General features: G+C 42.3%; 1 protein-coding gene across 1 annotated transcript in view; it reads left to right on the plus strand.

Moving 5' to 3' along the window:
* Nucleotides 1-415: 415 nt before the first annotated feature.
* LOC126355850 (probable G-protein coupled receptor No18) overlaps nucleotides 416-27341 on the plus strand; it is a 1435292-nt gene continuing 1408366 nt past the window's right edge. Inside the window, exon 1 of the mRNA XM_050006336.1 lies at nucleotides 416-554. The gene's annotated coding sequence lies outside the window, so the exon portion shown is untranslated. The remainder of the gene's footprint in view (nucleotides 555-27341) is intronic.

Here is a 27341-nt window from a genome sequence, read left to right on the forward strand (position 1 = left end):
TACAAGAAACCATTATTGAAATACTATTTACGAATGTGAAACATCTTGTGTATTTCATTTTCTCTTATCACTAGAATGTAGATAGCTGCTACCCAGTTTGCACTGAATCGTCTCCACATCCAAGCAACTAGTACATTTCATGGGAGCTTGACATAAGCTGCGTAATGCCACCGAGATGCTGCAGTTTTAACGGCCAGCGGTGTAAACAAGAGAATGCCGCGAATGAGCACGGCCGTTTCCGTACCGTTGGGAAAGGACACGAAGTCGCTTCGCGATCAGTGAGCCTCACGGCGTGCGACGCCTCGTGGCGTCGCCCGGCGTCGAGTGTGGCAGCCGAGAGGCCGTCGTGCGCTCTCGGCAGCGCTCGGTGGCGCCGGCTGCGCGTCCGGCGTCCTGGGGCGCCGCGACGCCGCTCAGTCGCCACCTGACGACGGACGCGCGTCGTCCGGTGCTCCAGTGTGCTCACCGCGACAAGACGAGCCGCCCCGACTCGCTATGAACCCGCTTCCCGGACAGCCGACGCCTCCGTCTGCCTGCCCGAGCAGCGACGTCATGTAAGTGATGACTTCCACGCGCAGACACGTACCTGTACTAATCATTTTTTCTACTTGTATTACTTCCCTATTGTTCATCAGTTCAATATTTTGAATTGGTGTCGGGACGAGCTAGATTCGGAGAGTCGTTTCGCAGAAATTATAAACTAATTTACGGAACGACACATGCCTACACAGAGTCGGGCTAGGTTTTGCATTGACTCCTCAGAAACAAATTAACTACACTGTATTAATTTATCATTTCAAATGCCACAACCATAAGTTTAATAGAATACAGTTCCATATAGCTTCCTGACTGTTATGTAATCGTTGCCACTTGTATAACAATAATCTGCTTTCGGCTGTTTCCATTTTGAAGAGCGTACTCCTACACTCATAAATTTTACACGGTCGCCCTTTGTGGGTGTACACAATTTTACATCTTACGGAAAGATACAACCTTCATTTCACTGTGTAATATGATTTACTACACTATGTGGATTTTACACATAGGTCATTTTCAACTGTTAGAAATTTCAAGAACCATCTGCCTTGTGTGGAGCACATGTCGTCGATAAAATCCGTATTTTCTGCTACATAAAACAAAATTCGAGTATATATAACTGAAGCAAAAATTTTCAGATGTTCCGTCATTTTGAAATGGAAATGTTGGCGCAGTAATCACGGGCAAGAGTAACGTGCCATTCTCGTCAACTTTTTAAATAACATCATTGCTGTAGTTCCTTAAGTACTTAAACATAAAAATTCGCAATATATCGCAGAGAACTTTGCTCTAACAGTTTTGTAATAATGAACTAACCTGAGATGATTCTCATTCTTCGAAGAGTCGAATTTTTGTCTAGTATATTACAATAAGGGCCAACCCCCAATTGCTCTTTTATTCTACACTAGATACATGAAGTGAACGTCTAGTCGACGCTGATCAGTAAATAGTATTGTTTCGCTAGGCAACATCGATCAACCATTTAATCAGTTTCATTGTGGTTAAGTAATGTAATTTATCTAGGATTATTACTATATTAATTTAGTGTTCTTATGTTTAATTGATCTGTTAGTGACGTCAGCATTCTGCGACGTGTTTTCATAGTTTATCACCGGACAGAGCGCATACGCACTGCAACTCTTTCTTCCCGTCATCAGAAAAGTGAACTTGTGTGAAATGGCTATTTATGCTTTCAGTCTAAACAGTTATGAGAAATATGATGGCCGAAAGTCGTTTCAGACAACTTCAAGGACTCACGAATTAATTAATGTGTGTTGGCAGCTAATGGATGCTCTGCTGGTTGTTTCTCTGCGATAAACCATCTAGCTATCACTATAATTTCAGTGGTAGAGCTCTGGGAAGAGAGTGGCGTTGCATAGCCTAACAGTTGGCGACACTGCGAAGTTAAATACGCACAGACAGAGAGAGAGAGAGAGAGAGAGAGAGAGAGAGAGAGAGAGAGAGAGGGAGAGAGAACGTTAGCTGGAGTGTGCGCTAGTCTGACACAGGGCTGTCAGGTTCAGACATGTGCCATCGAACTTTTAGTATTTCACCGTGCATATCATTTAGCTACAAAATTACCAAAGTATACAACAAATATTTTCTTTTACAGAATTTCCTATTGTTTTATGTGACACAGAGCGATGTATCAAACTTTTTCACTTCTAGGAGCCCGTAGATCCTGTAGAGGATCTTGTTATACAAATTACTATAGTCATAATTGCCTTGGTCCACCAAGGTGTAACTACACGCAGGGTTCCTTGGTGAGTTACTAGTTTTATATACAGCTCAGTTATCGTGTCACTTAGCTCTATACGTAGCTTTCCTATTGTGTAACAAGGGGAGTTTCGTTTCCAAATTGCTTATCTTAGGATGTAGACAAAATTTCGTATGAATAAACGGAAATAAAACGTGAACGTTGTCTGTGGACCAACGAGAAAGTTTGGAAGGTACAATTAGTTGAAGGTCGCCCTTCGTCTAATATTATTTTAAATCTCGTATACACGCCGATAACACTTCCAGTAATTTTGCTTTATGGTATAGCTTTAACTTCTCATTTACAAAAAGTAGAAAACCAGTCTTTCTGAAATTGGAAATTATCGTTCGTATCAATATGGCGTACCAAAGCGACGGTCTTGGTCATGTATACTGGAGTCACTAAAGCTGCCAATATGAAGTAACGACGACGAGCTAACTTAAACTTGCAAGGTACGACGATCAGTGACGTCACTCGACAAGTGTTTTATTTCGTTTATGTGTCGATCAAATTAAACAGAGATGGTTTTGTATTTGTTTTCCGCCAAAGACGCTCTCTGTTAAGATTCCATGGCTGCTGCAGGTTATGCCGCTAGGGATTTAGCCTGTTGACACCAGAATGCTTATCGCGTGATAAGCATCGTCATATCTTGGTAAGCTCTCTGGAGTGTAAGATGTTTTATAACGGAACAGGTATTATCACATCGTTTAATCCAGAACAGACGCTTAGCACATTAAAAAAACCTTCGCCATCAACAATCCGTCAGGAAAAATTTTTTAGATCATTAATTAAATCAAGACTGGCACAAAATTGCTCTGACTCTCAACATATATTACAATATGTTTTCTGAATGTTAACGTCATTCAGTTAATACCAAAATGTCAGAAGGTGTGAATTAATCTGTGTATTGTAAATATTGTAAGAAACGTTGGCATATACCGTTTATGACGTCCATGAGAGAAAAAGTGCTGCCACTATCGCAACAGGTAGATATATCCCGTACGAATGTATAAAAGACATGCTCGGAGAACTTCAACCCTTACTGCATTACTTTTTTACTCTTTTGGAAAAAATGTGATTTATTAACTCCAATGTACTGATTCCACGAAAATTACTTAATGAATTTATATGCAAGGGGAGGAGGACATTTTTGAATTAAGGCTTCGTGTCATTATATACAAGATAGCATGCAGTGACGGCTGACGTGATACCAGTTTCGGGATAGATGATGCAAAACTTGGAGCCGGTCGGTGTGACCGAGCGGTTCTTGGCGCTTCAGTCTGTAATTGCGCGAGCGTTACGGCCGCAGGTTCGAATACTGCCTCGGGCATGGCTGTGTGTTATGTCCTTACGTTAGTTACGTTTAAGTAGTTCTAAGTTCTAAGGGACTGATGACCTTTGATGTTAAGTCCCACAGTGATCAGAGCCATTTGAACCAAAACTTGGAAAATATACAATACGACATATACATATGCTATCAGAACTGAGTTTATATAAAAAAACTTGTGCAACCGTTCACACTAAGAGCAGCCCTTAGCGGCTCGCCATCTTACAGCCATTCATGAAGTCGCCTTACCGGCTTAGATCTTTTTTAATACGTGACTTGTAAGTACTGCATCTTTTCCCAGTCAGTACAAGCTTTAATTTCATTAGTGTATTATATACCTAATATGTTTTAGAACAGTTAGTCTAATTCTGAAGACTTGGTCAATTTTGACTTAATATTTGTGACCGAGGGCTTATTTGTTGTAATATAATTCTGGCACTGTCAAATAGACAATTAAAACTAATTCAGTAGCGTGACCAAAATGGAATCGAAGCCATTCTTTTTTTATCGCATAAAAATTGAAGCTTTCGACGATTACTGTTTTCATCTTCGTCGAGAGCAACTGACTGTGATGGCCTTTCACAATCTATGATCACCGTTTGATCGATAGACAAATATAGTCGAGGCGTAGTTAAGTTAGATACTGCGTCGTTGTGTGCAATTTTAAAGATAGATAAATGTGGGCCGTCGCTCTCATTGGAATGTAATCAAATCCCGATTAGTATACGCCGAATGTGGAACCCACTTTCATTCACCACTAAGATTATACTTACTATTCTTAAATACTGCTATCTCAGTGATCCCGTAAATGGCTGTTTCTCGGACTGTTGGAACCTGGGAATGATTTGTGATTCGTCAAACATAATTTTTTATTTGTTGGTGATACTTTGCTTAGCAAACAGAGATTTTTGTTAAGGTGCCTTTAGCGTTCTGTCATTATAGAGATGAACTGACCGATGTAGTAAAAATTCTAGGGACTCTAAGACGAAGATAGAGCGCAGCGTCTCGTATCTCTTCTTAGGCGATCGTAAAATACCTCGAATACATTTTAGTCATGAATATACCACGCAAATATAGCCAGACAGAATGGAAGAAGTAGAACAGGCTGGCCACGTCGTCATTAAATTTCTCATTTCTTCTCTCAGCGCGATTGATTAATTTCGGATCTTCAGCCGCGTTGTTGATTTCATTTCTAAGTACGAAATTTCGAGGAACAATCCAGCCGTGTTCATTATATGCTACGAGCTCTATTATGCGTACTCAGTAACTTGGGCGGAAACCAAAGATATATTGTTGCTGTAGCTGCCCTACCCAAGTTGGAGTGCCGGAGAGCCATTTGAACCATTTTGAACCAAGTTGGCATGCCGTAGTCCGCTACGCCCTCTTGAGGATTTTGTCCACAACGATACTCGATTTGTCGATGTGAGAACTCATTCCTTCGGTCTACTATTAATCGATGTTTTAATTCTTCAATGAGGCTCCCGTTGATTGATAGCGTTCGATTACCGTGCGCCAGAATCTTCAGGATGGAATTTCTTGCTAACGAATGACGAAGGCTGAAGGTCACTGCACGTGAGTTTTCTATATACACTGCAACCCATTGATGAGTCCGTTCTTATCTTAACAAATCGTTGATATAATGTAGCTGTAGTCCTATTTTACAAGTTCAGTTGTGCATTTTATACTTGGATAGTTGTAGCTGAAAGGTCTGTGGACACTTCAAGCTCTTTCGTTACTTGTGGTCACTGAACAAACGTGCCGTCAACGTTTCGTTAGAAACACATTGGTCGGAACATGAGAAAGACGACCTGGTTTGTCGTAAAAATATTGTGCATAGTAATGGAATCAATAACTCAGTGGAATATACGAAAGGACATCGCCTCGCTAGGAGACGGCAGTCGCTGTTCTGCGAAATAAACGAGCACGCAAGGCCAGGCTTTATGTCTGTGTGTCGTCTGAGAGCAGTGCTCCGAGTGACGTTACGATGGCGAATCTGCTGTTGTTGTGAGTTCAGGGAATGTCGAGTGGGACATGTGCTGTGGCGCTCTGGCAATTTGATGCGTGGCATCGCTCTTGGCCGACGTCATGCACCTTGTAGTAGAGTGACCTTGGTAGCCATACTGGGTAGCTGCCGGATACGGCGTATTAATGGAGCTGCTGCGCATCGACAATCGGAAACACCACACGTAGTTGTCAGCCATTACCCATATTAGTAGCATACTGTGGATGCTTTCCGAAATGTGTTTGCTGATGTACCACAAAGCATTACTTCACTATGTGGTGAGGCACAAATTTGCATTGGAATAGTTTTTCACTGCTATTAGGACAAGAGGCTCATTTGAGATTTGAACGTTTCGATGTGAATCTGCATCTCGAAGCTCCTGAATCTGATTGCTCACAAGGATTTTGTTGGTATAAAATACGTTGTTTCCAAATAGAGGTTAAACTGTTTGAAATTCGTGTGTATTGTTTCAAACGTCCTTACTGTATTGACCCACTTATCTAAGCACCTTTAAACTTTCTGCAGTTCATTTTGAATTTAAATAGTTACGGTACTTGAAGCAAATTACAAAAATTACAGCTAACCTGTAATGTCTCGTGGCGCTCTTCACCTGAGCTTAAATTAACTTTACGTAAGTTGCGAGCATTAAAACTCTACCTGAAGGTAAGTCCGCAACTCGTGGTAGTCCGGTAGCGTTCTCACTTCCCACGCCCGGGTTCGATTCCCTGCGGGGTCAGGGATTTTCTCTGCGTCGTGATGACTGGGAGTTGTCTTATGTCCTTAGGTTAGTTAGGTTAAAGTAGTTCTAAGTTCTAGGGCACTGATGGCCATAGATGTTAAGTGCTATAGTGCTCAGACCCATTTTTGAACTAGCTGAAGGAAAATTTTTTTGACCGTCCTGGGCGTAAAACATTTCGTGGATATTAATTTTTATTACTGTTTCTTAAACTCACCTAATTTAATTTGCTTCTCACCCCAGACTCGTTAGGTAAGTGTCAAGCAGTTTTTCTTTTAATTTTCTTGACTAATTATTTGCCAGTGTACGTTTTGGAATTTTTACGCATTGTTTGATATGTAGGGCAACTACAGCCGAAAAATTCCATGATTTGAATAGACAAGATCGCTGCGAATGTTAGAATTATTTATTGGAGAGCACCACTGATTTCGCAGATTAAATTTGCATCTTCAGGTGCTTCACTGTATAAAGAGCGATAAAAAGAACCTGTCGTGTTCTCCAATACAGAATTCTAAGAGTTGCAGTGATCTATTTTATTCAGATGATTTGTAATTTGTGTGCACTGCTCTTCCACGATAGAACAGAGAGAGCTAAGGTTTTTTTGTTCAGTAGTTTGTCTAGGACTGCTAACTCTCGTTACTTTGGGACTGATAACTTGACATCTCTGACTCTAAAGAAAGTGAAAATTTTAGTGTCGTAATTGCAGCGCGTTTCGTCAGTAACTGGTTACAGCTCTGACTGCCAGCGTATTTGAAACAGATTACAGACTATTGTTAAAAACCTTGTGCGCTGTTATGGATCTGCGCGTGAAGGCTTCCGATATACAGAGAAGTCTAGCAGCCCGTATTTCCTTCTCCCTACGAGAGGTCACCCGACTTCTGTTCCTGGTCCTGCCGGGGACTTTAGCTTGGTGAGAGGACTCAGCCCCGTGAGGTCAGGTGAGAAACTACTCGACCGATTAGAAGCGGTTCCATTGTCTAGTAATCCGACAACGAAGGCGAATTTTGGAAATTTGTCGTAAGGTCTTATGGGACCGAACTGCTGAGGTCATCGGTCCCTAAGATTGAGTATTACGTAATCTAACTTAAACAGACTTACACTAAGGACAACACACATACATATGCTCGAGGAGGGCTCGAACCTCCGACGGGGGGAAGCCGCGAGGAACCTTGACAAGGCACCCACGACCACACGGCTAACCAGCGCGGCTAACGAATGGAAGATGGGGCTTTTGCCCATATGCCCATTTATACCGAATCTGTTGGTGACATTGGCAAAGCATGTATTGGCTGTGGGTGCGGCCCTACCGGCCCATATAGGGCCATTCCGCGGAACTTTAACTTAAGCAGCCCATCTGACAGGTACATTCACTGCAAGTCAAAATGGCAATATGATTAAATTTCTAACTGTGAAATTTAGTAAAAGGAACTGCCCCTATAACAACATAACTGGTTCTGATTCAGGTAGATAGCGAGCTGAACTCAGCTTCGGCATTGGTCCTTCATTGCGGTCTATATTGGGTCTATGCCAGGATTCATCAATTGGAATGGCCGTCGTATTTGCAGAATTCCTCGCAACAAATAACCAGATGTTTCCAGTCGGCAAGAGACCTGGAGAACGTAATAGTCAGGAAAACAATGGAACACCTTTTATGCTGTGGTGGGTCAAGAGAAATTTAGCAAAATGCTACTTTGGTAGATAATGTTAAAGATACCTGGTAGATATTGCGCTACCAGCAGAATTAAGGTGCCACAAATGCAACGGTTGCTGTCGAAACTATCGACTACACGGACCAGCGGTGATGACATTGTGTACTTAGTGGCACCCCATAATATCACACTACTACTGGTTATCGTATGCAGTTATTATTATGAGAAAGTTTTTACGTACTATGGTTCAAAAAGTGGTTCAAATGGATCTGAGCACTATGAGACCCGACTTCTGAGGTCAACAGTCCCCTACAACGTATCACTACTTAAACCGAACTAACCTAAGGACATAACACACATCCATGCCCGAGGCAGTATTCGAACCTGCGACCGTAGCATTCTGTAGAGACTGTAGAACCTAGAACCGCTCGGCCACTCCGACCGGCTACGTACTAAGGTAGACTTGAAAGAAGAAATTCATTATGTTCAAATTGTGGTATAACTTTCCTCCCATTTATGCCAGATAAGCTTGATAATGGTCATTGACTGAAACTAGGAGCGAAATGCGCAAAATAAATGACAGCTGAAGCTTTCACCATGCATTTTAACAATTATTTGGCTGAATATCCCCACCTGCAGACATACATGTCTAGGAAAATAGTCGGTCAGGGAACGTTGAGGTCCTGTTCGGCGCAGACTACGGCCCTATGGGCAGCAAAAACACGTAGTAATAAACCACAGACTCGACATGACACTGTCCAATCGATGACAAATTCCCACCAGTACTATTAGCTACTACACATTTAACATTCTATCAGTAAGAATTTAACTATCCCTCTCAAATCACAATCAAATGAAATTCTTGAAAAAAAACTCGCTACATAATATTTCGTTAAGTACAGAATGTAGATGGCGCTATTACTGCCTCTCAAGAGTGACTGTACTCAAATACTGATTTGCGTTCCCAAGCGTTTAATAACTACTTTGGCCCGTACAATCATCAGACCTATCGATAGAGAATCGGACGTGTACGGACTGCAACTACACTCCTGGAAATTGAAATAAGAACACCGTGAATTCATTGTCCCAGGAAGGGGAAACTTTATTGACACATTCCTGGGGTCAGATACATCACATGATCACACTGACAGAACCATAGGCACATAGGCACAGGCAACAGAGCATGCACAATATCGGCCCTAGTACAGTGTATATCCCCTTTTCGCAGCAATGCAGGCTGCTATTCTCCCATGGAGACGATCGTAGAGATGCTGGATGTAGTCCTGTGGAACGGCTTGCCATGCCATTTCCACCTGGCGCCTCAGTTGGACCAGCGTTCGTGCTGGACATGCAGACCGCGTGAGACGACGCTTCATCCAGTCCCAAACATGTTCAATGCGGGACAGATCCGGAGATCTTGCTGGCCAGGGTAGTTGACTTACACCTTCTAGAGCACGTTGGGTGGCACGGGATACATGCGGACGTGCATTGTCCTGTTGCAACAGTAACTTCCCTTGCCGGTCTAGGAATGGTAGAACGATGGGTTCGATGACGGTTTGGATGTACCGTGCACTATTCAGTGTCCCCTCGACGATCACTATAGGTGTACAGCCAGTGTAGGAGATCGCTCCCCACACCATGACGCCGGGTGTTGGCCCTGTGTGCCTCGGTCGTATGCAGTCCTGATTGTGGCGCTCACCTGCACGGCGCCAAACACGCATACGACCATTATTGGCACCAAGGCAGAAGCGACTCTCATCGCTGAAGACGACACGTCTCCATTCGTCCCTCTATTCACGCCTGTCGCGACACCACTGGAGGCGGGCTGCACGATGTTGGGGCGTGAGCGGAAGACGGCCTAACGGTGTGCGGGACCGTAGCCCAGCTTCATGGAAACGGTTGCGAATGGTCCTCGCCGATACCCCAGGAGCAACAGTGTCCCTAATTTGCTGGGAAGTGGCGGTGCCGTCCCCTACGGCACTGCGTAGGATCCAACGGTTTTGGCTTGCATCCGTGCGTCGCTGCTGTCCGGTCCCAGGTCGACGGGCACGTGCACCTTCCGCCGACCACTGGCGACAACATCGATGTACTGTGGAGACCTCACGCCCCACGTGTTGAGCAATTCGGCGGTACGTCCACCCGGCCTCCCGCATGCCCACTATACGCCCTCGCTCAAAGTCCGTCAACTGCACATACGGTTCACGTTCACGCTGTCGCGGCATGCTACCAGTATTAAAGACTGCGATCGAGCTCCGTATGCCACGGCAAACTGGCTGACACTGACGGCGGTGGTGCACAAATGCTGTGCAGCTAGCGCCATTCGACGGCCAACACCGCGGTTCCTGGTGTGTCCGCTGTGCCGTGCGTGTGATCATTGCTTGTACAGCCCTCTTTCCATTTCCAGGAGTGTATATCATCTAAATTACTGACATGTGCCGTTATCCAGTTGTAATATAGCTGGAAGAAGGGCGAGAGATTTCACGCAAGATTACATGTCACTTCTGTGGTTGTATGCATGACTAATGGGATTTCCTGACAAAAACAAACAGTCGTCAGAGTAAGTAATGCAACACATGTTCTTTCTGGAAGCAGATTGGTATCATTCAGGATTCAAATCGCCATATTATTAACTACATTTTTGACTATAAAACCCTGTTTTGCAGCATAGACTCCGTTCAATACGACGGTCTTATGCCATCTCACTGGGACAGACCATTTGCCCTCATGGTACCACTTTACTGGTCGTGGTCGGAGTCAATGCCTTGCTGCATCAGTAACCTCCCCAGTCATACACGTACAGCTTGCTATGGAGTGCATTTCCTTCCGCTGTAGTTGTTTGTTCAGTTTCCTAGAGTAGCGAAATACAGTTCAGAGTTGACCGTTGCTGCATGAGGGAGGACTTCAAACAGAAAAACCCTTTCAGAGTCCTATGACATTATGTGTGGTGGGTGCCACCTTGAATGTTTGCTACAGAGGAGACGTTGGCGCCTAACCACGAATTGCCGTTGTGTTTCCGGTTCGAACTGATAAACCTGTGTTTCATCGCCTGTGACGATGTTCGACAAAAAAATTTCGCTATCAATCCCGTAACGCGTAAGCAGATCCGCACAGACGGTTCTTCACTGCGTCTCATAAGCGGAGAGGAACCCAGCGGGATCAAACCTTTGAGTACCCCAACTGGTGTGTGTGTTTTTCAAAAAAATGGCTCTGAGCACTATGGGACTTAACATCTCTGGTCATCAGTCCCCTAGAACTTAGAACTACTTAAACCTAACTAACCTAAGGACAGCACACACATCCATGGCCGAGGCAGGATTCGAACCTGCGACCGTAGCAGTCGCGCGGTTCCGGACTGAGCGCCTAGAACCGCTAGACCACCGCGGCCGGCTGTGTGTTTTTCAGGTCATGAAGCTGCTGCTATGACGTATGTTGTGGAATGCTGCATCTGCTACATTATGAAAACCACACAGACTAAAATTAAAATTTACGTTTTAATTTTAACTGGAAAAGTTCAAAATAGCTATTCAGAATGGTAAAGGAATTCATCAAAACGATAAATATTTTGAACTTAAAACGTGATGTACACTGCTCGGCTATATTTACAAGAGGTCTGCATAAAATACCCCTCTCGCCGCAGTTGATACCACTGGTGTTAAATTACAGACAAAGAATATTAAGCTACATTTGAGTTTTACCCCACTTGAAAACAGTTTTGCACTGTATCTAGAACATTATTACGTCCACTGTCCCACATGAATACACCGAATTACAGGAACAGTAAAAACTTTCTCATAATAATAACTGCATACGATAACCAGTAGTAGTGTGATATTATGGGGCGCCACTAAGTACACAATGTCATCACAGCTGGTCCGTGCAGGCGGTAGTTTCTACAGCACCCGTTGCATTTGTGGCACCTTAATTCTGCCGGTTGTGCAATATCTATGAGGTCTCTTTAACATCACCATATGATCCAAAGTTGCAGTTTGCTAAATCTCTCTTGACCCACCTCAGCACAAAAGGTGTTCCATTGTTTTCCTGACTATTACGTTCTCCAGGTCTCTTGCCGACTGGAAACATCCGGTTGTGCAGCGAGGTGTTCGTTTTACGTTTATTACCTCGAATGGGAGTGTCCGCACGTTCCAGCGTCATGGGAGTCACAGCTGACAGCCGTCGGCCTGCACACATAAGATCGGACTGGTTTCTGCGACCTTGTTGCTAAGACGAAAAACATCTCGCCCGACGACTCACCGTGTATTTTGTTCACTGCTTGGTCTCCGCAGACGTTTCGCAAGCTCCTATGAATATCTATGAGGCCCTTTTCAGCCAAACGATTTTCAATAACACCCCGCTGGTTGGAACCCACCTCCGCTACAGACGTCATTTTGCAGGCTACGCATAGCACCACCCGTTTTCGGTTCGAATGGTTCAAATGGCTCTGAGCACTATGGGACGTAACTTCAAAGGTCATCAGTCCCCTAGAACGCAGAACTAATTAAACCTAACTAACATAAGGACATCACACACATCCATACATGAGGCAGGATTCGAACCTGCGACCGAAGCGGTCGCGCGGTTCCAGACGGTAGCGCCTAGAACCGCTCGGCCAACCCGGCCGGCAACCTCGTTTCGGAATTTAATGGAAATATAGGGGTTGAAACAGGAACATTGCACGTTGTTCCACAATAAATTGAGAGTTTCTTCAACCGAAACTGGTAGAGAAAGAAGCATGTTGTATTACTTACTGAACGCCAATCGAATGACAAACGATGCCCCTTTGACGTGCTTAATTAACACTGATACATTTTCCATAAAAGTTTTTTTCTGCTCGAATCACCCATTTCACGTTGTTGCAACTGCGATAACGCTGCAGATTGCTACTACGTCTGCGGAACGGCGTGTGAACAGGAAGCACTATTATCATGCGAGCTCGTATAATCGGTGCATTAATGATCACGTAGAGATACGCTGTCTTTCAGGTACAAAAATGAATGAAGGAAGGTTAGGAGTCGAGACTCATTAAGGGCAAGGTCTGGTCGGCCAAATAATACCAGGAACACGTCTGCTCGACACATGTAGAGCGCCACGTTCTAAGTAAAGTGAATCCAACATGAACCTCGGTGATGTTATAACGCCTTCGACGAGGTAGTTGTTGGTAAGACCACTGTTGAGGTTGGCCTGTAGAATTTCCGAAATTTGTAACACTGGTACGCTCTGCAGCACCAACACAGTCTTTATTGAAAGTGAAGTCTCATTGTAAGCAAATCGCTTTGCTTTTTTCGACATACTTAGCGCCACCCACTCCACAAACGTATCATGGTACATTTCACAATTAAGTCCGTAATCTAGGATGGTTTCCAAAAATTAAGCAATTTCTGAATTTTTCAGATCACTATTATTTTTTCCGAAAGGAGCCACAGGGTCTCAGTTTTCTTTATATTTATTCTTTTGAAACTCGTTTAAGGGTTTGAAACAATGTGATCTAAATTGATTCGAAAACTGAATGAGTATATTCCGAAACTATTAGCGAAAATTGAAACTGACAATTGTGGTAGATGTAGTTGTGGTGACTCCACTGTTTTCCTTGTTAATTTAAATCTGAACAAGACTTCAGTTAGGGCAACTGGTACATTTACAGATGTAATTTGGACTTAAAATGCATTTATTTGTATGTTACTATTCATCGCTTTTGATGACCATTGAGACTTAAACGCCTGATGGTTTGAACGTATAAACGATTGACCAATAAAAACACCATACGAAATGACATAAATTTTTGTAGATCAATAGCTCTGTAGTAATAATAAGTTTAAAATGTGGTCATGATGATTCAAAAATCGATCATAGCTGATAATAGTGTTATATATTTGAAAATTCTTGAACTTTTAACTCTTCGTTATTTTTTGATTTTTGAAACGCAACGATATTAATTAGATGTAGATAAATAATTTCTCTTTCTTATTTGGAAATATATTTTGAGAAAACGCATTTCTTCAAAACTAAAGTGTCTAATGTGGATCTGTGGGTCTTAGTACTTGAACAGTTTCGCCGTTTGAATATCTTCGATGTTCCAAGCAATTTAACGTGACATTTAAATTCAGTTTTTCAGTGTAATACTTTCCGTCGTATGTTTTCGATCCATCCAAGAACGTAACCAAATAACTCATGCTGAAGTCAGCACGATACGTTGCTGTGTAATGAAAATTCGACATCTCCAGATTTAGTGCTCGTCACATCTATCAATATTTCATCACTGCCACTCAGTCGCTGGAAGTAAACATATTTACCACTAACTGAGGAAGCAGAAGGCCTCGCTTTCCTCCGGCTGTCACTACTATCCGAGTGTACTTCCAATAAAACGTTCGCTCTGAAATGAACTCATATCGCGATGAAGTATCTAGCCGGGATGGGTGTAATTTTCAGAGAAAATGAAAATGAAATGTCGTGTGACGAGGGCCTCCCGTCGCGTAGACCGTTCGCCTGGTGCAAGTCTTTCCATTTGACGCCACTTCGGCGACTTGCGCGTCGATGGGGATGAAATGATGATGATTAGGACAACACAACACCCAGTCCCTGAGTGGAGAAAATCTCCGACACAGCCGGGAATGGAACCCATAGCAACACATTTGTCTCTTAGGGGTCACGACCTCAATTTCAGTCCATGTAGAGCATGTCTGTTGAGCTGTTTAGGCACAAATACATTCAATAACAATTCGTTTCTGTTCTACTTCATCGTTGTACCAATCAATGATTCCATATTTGTATGAAAGAAACAAATGTGGTACACCGTTTACCGCATTAATGTATAAAATTCAACGTTACAAGTGATAGTGCGCTTCCAAAGAACAAATAAAAAATAACACTTTCCTGTAATTCGGTGTATTCATGGAAGACAATGGACATAATAATGTTCGCGATACAGTGCAAAATTGTTTTCCAGCGACGTAAAACTCAAATGTAGCTTAATATTCCTTGTGTGTAATTTAATCCCAGTGGTATCAACTACGGCGAGAGGGGTATTTTATGCAGACCTCTTGTAAATATAGCCGAGCAGTGTACATCATGTTTTAAGTTAAAAATATTTATTGTTTTGATGAATTCCTTTACCATTCTGAATAGCTATTTTGAACTTTTCCAGTTAAAATTGAAAAGTAAATTTTAATTCTAGTCTGTGTGGTTTTCATAATGTAGCAGATGCAACATTCCAAAACATACGTCATAGCAGCAGTTTCAAGACCTTACATGCACATCATTATAATAAAAAGTCAGAAACAATTTAAGAAATTTGTATCTTTTTACTTCATTATTACTTTTTTGCCATGGTCATAATGTGACCCCACCCTTCCCCCAGCTACCTAGCCCCCACCACCCACCCCTACTCAGTGCGTTGGTAAAAGTTTGCTTTCGCTCGTCTAAAAATCTTTAAATAAACGTGATCTCGAGTTTATTATAGGGTGTGTATTAGTATGAGCCACTATTTTCCCATCATGCTAACTATTTCTATGTGTTTAAAATCTATTCAGACTGATGGTTAGGCTTAGACTTCGTCTGGGCAATAACCCCAAAAGAAAACACACTTAGATCTAAACTTGCGAAAATTAAACATCATAACGAACATTAAACATGATACCGGAAGCGCAAAACTAATCAAAGTTTTTTTTTCTTTTCTGACTCCCAAAAAGGAAACCTAAGTGTACGGCGACTTGACAGCCTTACATCTCCGTAGTGGAGGACAACAATGACCTTTACACTGTTTACAAGCCCCTACGGCCCCATGTCCTTCAGTTAGATTCCCACAAGAGAACATGACGGCTAGTTTATGTGAGCTGCTCCTTTGGGTACCATGGGATTGCACATCCGTCAGTGTGAAAAACAGCATTGCCGTTTCAGGGATATCCTCAGGGTAGTTTTGTGGAATGGTCCCATTATCTCATGTGGTTCCGGGCAGAGCAATTGCATTTCGTTTGGTTTTATTCTCTCATTCTCATTGCGCTGAATGTATCAGCAGTGCTAATGTCGACTTTGTGCGCTGTTTCTCTTGTTTGGAAACGACCTAGTTTTATTCATTGACGCTACTTAACGTTGAGGACAGTACTCAATACTCCACTCCTTGCCGTGTAGAGTATACTGAATCCTTCTAGGTTCTGTCTCAGTGTTGTGGTTCCATTAGCAATGATAAATAGTAGCATGGATAGGTTTGCGGATAAAGATTTGGCCGGTATGTACGTAGTGCATGAGTTTACTGATGCTACGTATGAGCTGTGCAATGACTATTTACCTGCAGCAACGGCAGCCCCATTAACATACTTCAGTATTTTAGTATAAGACAATCAATGATTCGTGGCTATATACTCCGCCGTCATCATAGTGGTCGACATTTTGAACAATACCGTTGAGGAAATAGATCTGCATCGGTTTTGTCTTATGGTTGTTGAATTATTTTCTATTTATCTTTGTAATATTTTGTTGATAGCATATTACAGTTTTTTTTTCTTGTGGACGAATTTTTACTGAGAGAAAGACAATTTGGATAATAAACCGAATGAGTCATAATTACTCTGTAATCATCCATTGTAGATCACGGATGTCTTACAGTAAATTATTCAGGAAATATCCCTGAGCACTTTCCGAAATTTTCTTGATAGGGTTTAGGGTTCACACTTCCTTAACCTGCATAAGTTGGTTGAAACATTTTGTGGAAAATGTCAATCCATCAATTAATATCCAGCTCTCCTCGTCTTGGACGGGATTATAGCCATGTTTATAACAGTGATGGCATTGGTTAGCCATGTGACATGATTAGCTCTACCTTTCCATACGCACAACAGAATGTATGCAAGCAAATCACAGCCGCTGGATAAATCATGTGGCTTTTAAAACTTGATAGCAGTGAAAGAAATCAGACAGTTGCTATTCAACACTAAGAATCTCTTTTGGAAAGATTGCATTAAACATGCAAAAGGGAAGCATCTCTTGTACGTGGAACCGTGATCTTCTTATTGACCACAGGTCTTTTCAGATGTGTTTATGTCAAAAAATGACAAGACTTTGCTCTATATCAAAGCCACAGAGAAAACATCTTCAGATTATGTTTTCTGTAATATGTCTTCCTATATATGTAGGATGGAAGAAAAAAGTGTAACGAAATTTTAACCCTGGATAGTTTATGCCAGTAGGAACCAAAATTGCTAATATTGTGTAGGTCGACAACGCACCATTCTTAAACTATGGAAACTTGGCACCGCGCTCTCTGATTGGCCGTGGGATTGCCCTGATGCCGCTCGTCGGTTAACAGGCAGCGCTTTGGTCGTCGGTTCACACATACAATCATCCCTCGTCCAGTCACTGCGATCTCTGGCAGGCCTGGTAGGCGAAGCATTCGCAGCTGAGTTGTCCAGAACGTGTATTCAAAAAATTAAACAGAGCGAACAGTAATATGGGCTACAAAGCAATTGGCTAATGTGTTGAAACTGGAATTCCTTATAAATTCGCTTTGACGAGAATTATGGATGTAACCGGTCAGAGTGAAACGCCATATGAAGAATAAAAGAAAAATCATTGAAAGAGGAAAAGAAATTCAAGGAACAGACTTATAACATGAAAATTATGAAAGTTAAGAAGTAATCAAGAATGGAAGAAAAAAGAGCCATAAAATAATTCTAATGAATAACGAAATATTTTATGAAGTTGTGATTATTGCAGAAAACATTCTTGGTGACCCTGCTTTTTGTCAGTGTTTTTTTTTTTTGCCAATTCTATCTCACTCCTTATCTTATCAGTGCATCTAATTCAGAATAAACTTTTCTAACACCACATCTCAAACAGTTCAATTCTCTTTTTCTCCCTTCAACCCCCACAAACCAACCCACCAACCAACCATCTTCTTCTAAAATGTACCCAAAGTACATGATTCACTTCCGCTTGGTGCTGTACATTCGCTGAAACTTCTTTCTTAAATTAAGGGCTATGGTTGGGATTATAGTGCTATTTGAATTGCTTGATAGTTGACGTCTATCACTCGCCGGTACAGTGTTGCCACATCAGCTGCTGGCCACCGCTCAGTTATGGCCGACACACAAACGCAGCTGGTCACTTCACAAATGCTGTTACTGTGCAACACGGAGCAATGTTGGAGGCCGAGGCCGCGAGGGATGGCAGATGGTCTGCCGAGAGCTGATTTTAAGTGACCGGTGACTGAAGCGCGGCAGACCGCAGATTTTGTAGCCCTGAACTTAAACTCATGTTATAACTTAACAACAAGTTCGCTATGTGCAGTGTATCCAAGAAAACGGCGTGTAACAATCTGCGGCAGAACTAAAATCGTGATTGTTTTGTTCATTGCGTATAAGGCTTACGAGTAAAGTCAAGACGAAAGATTTCGTAATATGTTTCTTTGCGCACCCACCTTCTGCAGATAAATTTCAGTTTTTGTAGGAAAAGCTAACTTTAATTTCTTACTATCATTGATTGGATGAAACTATCCTCAGGCTGGTTACACGGGATACCGAGTTAGCAACGATGAGCTGTCGTGGTTCGCCCTTTGGTTCCAGATTATGGACAACAAAAGCAAATTCCCAAAGAAGAAAGACTGATGGAAGGAAAATAAGAGAAAATAATAGATTTTAATACGTTGATGAAAATTATTATTAAGAAAAAACATACATTTAAAGCAGTTAACTGGATAAAATGACTGGATTTAGTCTTTTGGCTAGATTTAGAAAAAAAATTCACTGTGTTTGACGATATTCGAAGCTTCGATTTTCACAACGATTGACAGCCTTCAAAAATTCGGCTTCCCGCAATGTCATTCAAAGCTTATTTAATCTACACCTACCTCTGCAATTATAATAACTGTTTAAATGTCAATGACTCGCATCTTGTGTAGAAGGAGCCAGTAGTGCTAGTTTAGTGCTGTGTATGAAATGTGTATTTCGTTCGCGTCGTTGTGTGTTTGTGTGTGTATGTATGTGAGAGTGCGCGCGCGCGCGCGTGTGTGTGTATGTGTGTGTTGTTTCTGGTGCGGCAGTCATGTGTGATGAAATACGAACTAAAAGGATCCAGGATTCTGGATCCAAACACATTAAGAGAGAAAGCTGAACAAGTTATCTGAAGTGAAGTAGCAGTTGTATCAGTTGGGCATTGGCGAACGGTTCGGAAATGACGATGAGCGTTCTGACTGGTGAATATTCGCTGTAGTGTGTGAAGTGTCAAACATCAAGAAATTTTAATTGGACATTAGTAGACGTCTTTTGCTCAGGAATGCCCTCCTTGCCTATGCAAGTTTGCTTTTTTTCCAACTCGTTTCGCCGTCAAGGGTTCTTTAGCTTCCAAGGTAGGAGCATTCCTTAGTGTACTTCGTGGTCACCAATTCTGATGTTGCTTCCTGTTATCATTTCTGTTACGCTCTTCAACTTCGTCTTCCGTCAGTTTATTCTCAAGCCATATTTTTTGTTCATTATAATATTCATTTTATTCTACAGGCCCTGTTATTCTTCATTTTTAATGACAATAGCAATGTCACTACCGAATTCTTTTACTCTAAATTATCATCCTACCCTTGAACCTTTATTATATTTTCATCATTATTTCTTTTGATGAGAAGAACGGAAAGCAAAGATGAAACCTACATGGCTGCATCACATCCTTTGTTAGTCGTTCTTTGTAATTCGTTCTTATTCTTCTGTTCTTATTGTTCCCTCTTGGTTCGTGCATTTCTTGTGTACTACCCTTCCCTTCCTATAGCTCTTTTTCCCACAGAGGTAAAAAAAATTTTACCCGATTGTACTTTCTCGAACGTGTTGTGTACGTCGGCGAACCCGATGAATGTGTTTTGATGTTTCGTTGGTTTTTATTTATGTATGACGAGTTCCGGGTATCATTGACCAATCGCTAGAATCACGCAAGTGACCACCTGAGTGAAATTGTTGAGGTGAATCGAAACTCCACGTCGTTGTCTGTTTTGTTTGATAGAGAACAGTTTAATGTAGCCCAACAGGTTTCATTTCAAGGAAAACACATTACAGCGTAACGTGACCAGTGCTCAGTCTTTAGGGAATGTTTATTGAAACATCCATAACAATTAGATAATACTTCCTTGTTTCATCGTCCCTTTGGATATTGTCTCTCAGATACAGCTACCTTATATCCTTCTTAATCCTACGAGTGCGAAGTCGTTGCAACAGCTTTGAATAAGACCAAAACTAACTCTGACTTAGAGAGAAACGACAAACACTTGTCACTGTTTGTATCATATCTGATCTTGCCAGATGTTTTGGGTAGTATGATAATGTATTACATTACAACTAATGAGCTTCTCCGTATCCAGTTAAAGGTATATCTATTATTTGTAACAGTATTTTGACACTGAACGTATTCAGTGAATCAATTACTTCTTTATTATGAGTGGATTATTTAGATTAAGGGAGAAATTCATACCTGTCCTTTTTCGACTGCCTCTGAATGTCGACATACGTCCTCTGTAAATCTTGAAATGTATGGACACTTGGGACAGTTGAAAGTTTAGATACTGTTTCTGACGTATATCAAGGAGAAGTATTCTTTTACTGAAGAGAACTATTCTTTCACAGAAGCTTGAACTTATAGGTTGTTGTCTCTGATTAGTAGCCTTTCATATGAATCGATAGTTATCAGTGATACACGTACTGAAATATCATACGTCCATCGTTCCGGTAGGCTTAACCGCATTATTTGGTCGCAGCAATGGCAGGGTTCCGTTTCAGGTGGAAACAAATGCCTGCAAAGTGTGAGATCGTAAAGCCCATCTTGGCATATGCATGGAGTTACTGATGAACAGCATGTACTTGCGATAGCCTCTACTGAGGTAAATGTTATCTACGGACCGCATTGTGTCGACAGTGGTTATCATAATGGTAAAAAATAACTAAGCAAATTGACTTTACTACCAACAAAATTACTTCATTGTGTTATTAAATTAAAGTTGCATTAAACGGAGGCAGTAGCTGGAACGTAATTACGAGGGGCGTTCAATAAGAAATGGAACACATTTTTACTGAACGCAAGCCGATTTTATTCAGGACTGAATACGCCATATTATACCCCATTCTTTTGGCTACAGAACCCTTTTTTTGAACATAAAATCCGTTCAATGCGACGGCCTTACGCCATCTTACTGTTTGCTCGCATCTACTGGTCGGCGTCGCAGCTAACACTATGCTTCTTCAATAACCTTCCCATCATTCACTTACTGCTTCCCGCGGAGCGAATAATTCATTGGAAGAAAGAGGTGGATGTAACATGGTATATCCTGGCTGTAGGGTGGATGAGGAAGAACAGTCAAACCGAAGTATTGTCACCTCCTCTCGGGTGCGGAGGCTGTGTGACGCACCGTGTTGTCATGGAGGTGTTGAACTGTGATGTATCGATCACCTTCAATGAAAGTAACCGCATGTTCCAACATTGCAAGGGTCACAGTTGTGGTCGGACGGCCTGGGTGAGGTAATGCACTTCCTGCCAGTTCCAGTCTGTCTTTTATATCCTCCCTCCACCGTCAGTCGTGTGTTATTACCTATCTACCAGATTGCTTAACTTTGTCTACTCCGTGATCAGCAGTTCTAATGTGAAGATCGCACTGTACTCTTAGGTTAGTGTAAGCAAAAAAAAAAAAAAAAAAACCCTTTCTTATGTGGCCTGTCGACCCTTCGCCTTTATCGGTGAGATTCTGAAACTGCTCTGCCTGACGAAGAAAGTGAATCAGAAATAATACATGATTGGAGGGAAATCTGTCTTTGCATGACACCATCGGCGGATGGGTAAATGCTTACTGTTGAAATTCTCTAATACAGACTGAACGGCCACTAGAGTTCATAGCGTTGTTTTCGATTAATGTTGTAACCACGTGTAGCAGGGTATAAAACGGGCGTAGGCAGCGTCGGGTGGTGAGTGATCATTGTGGTGGACACGGAGATGCCGCGTACTCATCACAGTGACACGATGGTTGCCTGTATTCGTCGATCAGACTCGACTAGTAGAAGGAAGGATCCCCATATTGAGCAGCAGGTACGTCGTAACCCCTCCACACCCGTGCTTGCGGCACGAGAACAAACAATGCACTCCCTGTAATGTTCTGTGTCATCTCGCAACATTGGATGGAGACTAGCAGCAGCGAACTAGGGAATTAATGTTCCACTAGGGAAATGCCGTTAACACCACAACTCAAACCGATGTGAGTGTTAACTGTCTGCACAATGTTGGCCGACAACATCCGTTGATCTCTCTCCACTTGAACCTGTGTGAGATTAGCTCGGACCTCGTCCCACTGTTAGTATCCAGGATGTGGAGGAGAAGTTACGACAGTTGCTAGCCAGGTTGTTACATGAGAGGATACAACGGCACTGCAGCAGCTTTTCCAACCAAATGATTGCTCGCATCAAGGCATGAATTGCTGCAAAATCATACTGATGAATGAATTCATACTGTCAAGTTCCGTGCTAATTTGGCTCGATTGTCTAATCACTTAAACAACATCGCATACCCTCTCAACCTGTTAAGATTCATTTCGTTTCCAAAGCCGCTAAGGATGCCTATCTGTTTTTCTTAGCATAGAGAGCTGTGGGTGAATGTAAAATCTTATTTGATAAGTAATTCCTCTATTTTTCACCTTTTCAGTAGCATATTTTACAAACTGCTGCTATATTTTCGTATTGTAATATAAACCAAGTCGCGCACGAATATTTCCGGGAAACATACTGCAGTGTCACCCACAGCTGCATCTACGTGATTACTCTGCTATTCACAACAAAGTACCTGACAGAGGGTTCAATGAACCACCTTCAAGCTGTCTCTCTACCGTTCCATTCTCGAACGGCTAGCGAGAAAAAAGAGCACTTAAATTTTTCTGTACCAGCCCTGATTTCTCTTATTTTATAGTGATGATCATTTCTCTCTATGTAGGAGGGTGTCAACAGAATATTTTCGCAATCGGGGGATAAAACTGGTGATTGAAATTTCATGAGAAGATCCCGTCGCAACGAAAAATGCCTTTGTGTTAAAGATTGCCACACCATTTCACATATCATGTCTGTGGCACTATCTCCCCTATTTCACAGATCGTACAAAACGAACCGCACTGCTTTGAACTTTTTCGGTGTTATCCTCCCGTCCCACCTGATGCGGATCCCTCACCGCACAGAAGTACTCCAGAGTGGTGTAAGGAGTCTCTTTAGTACACTTGTTGCACCTTTTACGTGTTCTGCCAATGAATCGCAATCATTGGCGTGCTCTACTCAGAACACCAGCTATGTGATCGTTCCACTTTAGGTTATTTGTAAATGTAATCCCTAAGTATTTAGTTGAACTAACTGCCTTCAGGTTTGTGTGACTTATCGCGTAATCGAGATTTAGCGTACTTCTTTTAGTACTCATGTGAATAACTTCACACTTTTCTTTAATCAGGATCAATTGCCACTTTTTGCACTATACAGATATCCTATCTAAATCAGTTTGCAATTCATTTTGGTCGTCTGGTGACTTTACAAGATGGTAAATGACAGCATCATCTGCAAATAATCTAATAACTGTAGACTGAAGACGGTACTGCGAAAGTACTTGGCCCTTTTCAAATGACTGTTGTCCCAGGGAGATCTATGTCGAATGCGTTATGTGAATATAGGGACATAATATATTTGTCTTGGCTATGTAAATGCAATGTTGGTCTCATGTTTTTAGACTTCAATAAGGCTTTTGACCGCATCAACGACCACTTTCTACTAACTGTAATGCAACGGATGGGATTCAGTGCTCATGTTATTCAGATCTTACGCTAATGTATAGTTGGAACTTCCTCTCGAATCAAAATTAATGGTCAGCTAAGTTCACCAGTCCCGATCAAGCAATCAGTGAGACAAGGCTGCCGCCTTTTTGTGGCACTATAGACAATCGCCGTAGAACCGCTACTGTTAAAACTTCCATCACAGGTTACAAGATCTACAGGTGTTAGATACAAAGACAGTGTCACGCTTATGCTGATGACTTCAGTGTAGTAGTCAACACACATTCAGAAACTGAAGTCGTTCAACAAATAATCCACCCTTACGCCACTTCTTCCGGAGCCAAACTCAATGAACACAAATCGAAAATTTTACCTTTAGGACCCCATATGGAGAACGTTCAAAGAACATGCCTACAAAGGACAGAGAATACGAACCACTTAGGTATGATTCTAATGTCCAACCCAAGAGAGATAACAGTAGCCAACTGGGACCATAAACTAAATATATTCAGGGCTACTCTCCGCGAACACCAAACTAGAACGCTCAATCGGATACAGAGAGCTCTTTTGATTAACAGCTATGCGCTAAGCAAAATATATCACATCGCAGCAGTGTTACCAGTACCCAAGGATACAGCGCAAAAGCTTTTGGCTGCAGCACATTGTATCATATGGAGGGGAAACATCTTTGAAATCCCCATGCGAACCATAGTGTTAACCCGCGCCGCTGGTGGTTTGGGCGTCAAAGACATCAAGAACCAATGCACTGCAATATATATGGACTGAATACTGCAGACACCCCATCCGACAATTACGAAAACGTTATTCAGCAGGTTAGCCCCAACGAGCAAAAAGTCCCCAGTCGATGTTGGTAGCATCAGCGCTCAACTCGATCACGTCCGGACTTACTACCTGGAAATGGGCTATATTCAAGATACTTCACAGCTGCTTAACACCAGAGGCACCTATTACAACCTCACGAGAAACCATAGGCAAAATCCAATGGAAGCGAAAAATCCAGCGGTCAACTGGAGTAACGTCTGAAAGAATTTTTAACAATCCCATCCTCCACTCCAAAGTAGTGTCCACATGGTATGACATTGTAAACGAGAAAGTCCCCACAATATCAAAATGAAGCAGAGTCCGTACTGCGATCATTGCCATACTGTAGATACCTTGGCACACATTCTCATCTGCCGAAACCAATACCACATGTGGAACTGAACTAGAAAAAAATCTCGCAATAATTCCTAGAACTACAGACTCTGCTATAAAACTTAAAAATGTACTTCAACCAGACTGGCATTTCTTTCCCGCAACAAAGCACAATAGCTACACTTGAATTATCGGCCAGTTTACATATTTTGCAGTTACGAATACACATGCGAGTATCGACGAGTACATGCAGTACGTAATGGAAGAGCACCACAATCTTAAATCGAGTCGGGAATACAAAGCTTTGTTTGAAAATTTCTTACTTCACACTTTGCCCTAATGAAGCGGTAATTACTTATTTTTCCTTCATTATAATTAAGTTGGCTTTATTTATATATTTTTATGGTACGGCAACTCGAAGTGCCTCAGGAAAAATAATTTTGCCAGAAGCCGTAACATAAAACAAATCAGAAGTGCTTGATTGATTTCGTGTTCTTCTGTTTGATGGGTATTGGACAGTTTGTCACGGAAAGAATATTTATTCAGATTCTTTTTATATTATTTAAAAAAAATGAAAAAGAAAAAAAATAGGTTAGGGTGAAAGTGGCGGTTACACTAGATTCTTTCCTTTTTTTCCTCTTTTTTAGGTTAGATGGGATTTTGGGGATGGTATGGATGATAGGAGCCAACGATTGAAGTGAAAGAGGTCTAGGGTATGGGGAAAAAATAAAAAATAAAAATCTGGGCTACTCAAATTGTCTCCTACGTCGTTACTATAGATCGGAAACAACAGAGGGCTTAAACACTTCCTTGGGGAACGCCGGAGATTACTTCTGTTTTAGTCGATGAATTTCCTTTCTGACGGGAGGTCATGAATCCAGTCGCACAACTGACGTAATATTATACAGGCACGCAAATTGGTTAGAAGACTCTTCTGAGGAACGGTGTCGAAAGCCTTCTGGAACAAAGAGCAAGTCCTACTTCGGTAGACTATTCCCCGCCGACCTCGATCTATCAAATAGCCTAAAACTCGGTCGGACAGAGCCATCTGGCTGCCGTGTTGGCCTCTGCTAGTGAAGTCATTCTGATGCGGTTCGGAGAGCCATGAGGTTAGCAAAAAATGGCTCTGATCACTATGGGACGTCACTTCAGAGGTCATCAGTCATCTAGAACTTAGAACTACTGAAACCTAACTAACTTAAGGACATCACACACACCCATGCTCGTGGGAGGATTCGAACCTGCGCGTGCAGCGGTCGCGCGGTTCCAGAATGTAGCGCCTGGAACCGCTCAGCCTTCCCCGGCCGGCCGTGAGGTTAGCACATCCGACTCTCAGCCGTACACGGTTTTCCGGATCTTGGAGTCATTAATTATCACTTAAACATCATTTGGCGTGACGCACCGTGTGAATCATGTTCTAGTTATCATAACTTTGAAAAGACGCTAGCAGTATGCGGAATTGGACTCCGGTCCTCTGCATACCAGTGATACACACTGCTTTGTTTTCAGTATTAGTTGAGGTATTACACGTCATGCGTATTGCTCGGTAGAGTTCCGCGCTTCGATGACGTAAGCTTCAATTGTTTGCCGTTAGAGGGCTCCGAATTGTACGGCGCAAGGTGATGGTGTGTGATGTAACTATGTCACAGCGTGATAGACCACCAGAAAATGTAAGGCACGAATTCGGAGAGCTCATCCACACACGGAGGACACCCGAGCGCTGCGGTATCTGCAACAGGCCGACGTTACGGGTTCACTGGCTTCGATCATCATTCATACAATGCTGACTTCACCCCATCCGATTGTTGTCTGTTTCCAGAACTTAAGGAACACAATATTGATGAAGCAGTGCAAGCAGAGGTTGGACTGTGGCTACGTCAAATATGGGAAATATTTTACTATTGGTCTCTCTTTGGGAAAAATGTCTTCGTCGCCATGGTGACCAAATTGAGAAATAAATACGTAATCATGAGAAGTAAAGATGTAGAATGTTAACTGTGCGTTTGACTGAAAAATCTTTCAGACCTAACACATAAAATAGTCAAAGTCATTATATTTCATCATGCCCTCGTAAGCCGCGCAGCTATGCCGATAGGGATGGTGGTCTTCCTGATGCAGCTAGCTCGTTCGCTTAATCATTCATTACCCACTGTGGGCCGAACTGAGCTGGTTTTAACACAGAGGATGTTCTCCGCCGCCTACTTGCAAGTCAGTTAGAGCAATACTGACTGATTTTCAGTGTGCACGGCACTGTGGTTGCTGTAGCGTAAGTTGCTTCGAATCTCACACTAAACCATCAGCTTTCAACGTCACCTGTCCTGACCTTTTAGGGTGTGGAGGGGGAAGTAAGTTAGGTGAAAGGCCCCATATTTTCCCCTCCGTTTCAACAACTTGGGGTAAACGGCGATACCACACAGCGTAAGATCTGAAT

The sequence above is a fragment of the Schistocerca gregaria genome, chromosome 3 (assembly GCF_023897955.1).
Source record: "Schistocerca gregaria isolate iqSchGreg1 chromosome 3, iqSchGreg1.2, whole genome shotgun sequence".
NCBI classification, from domain to species: Eukaryota; Metazoa; Arthropoda; class Insecta; order Orthoptera; family Acrididae; genus Schistocerca; species Schistocerca gregaria.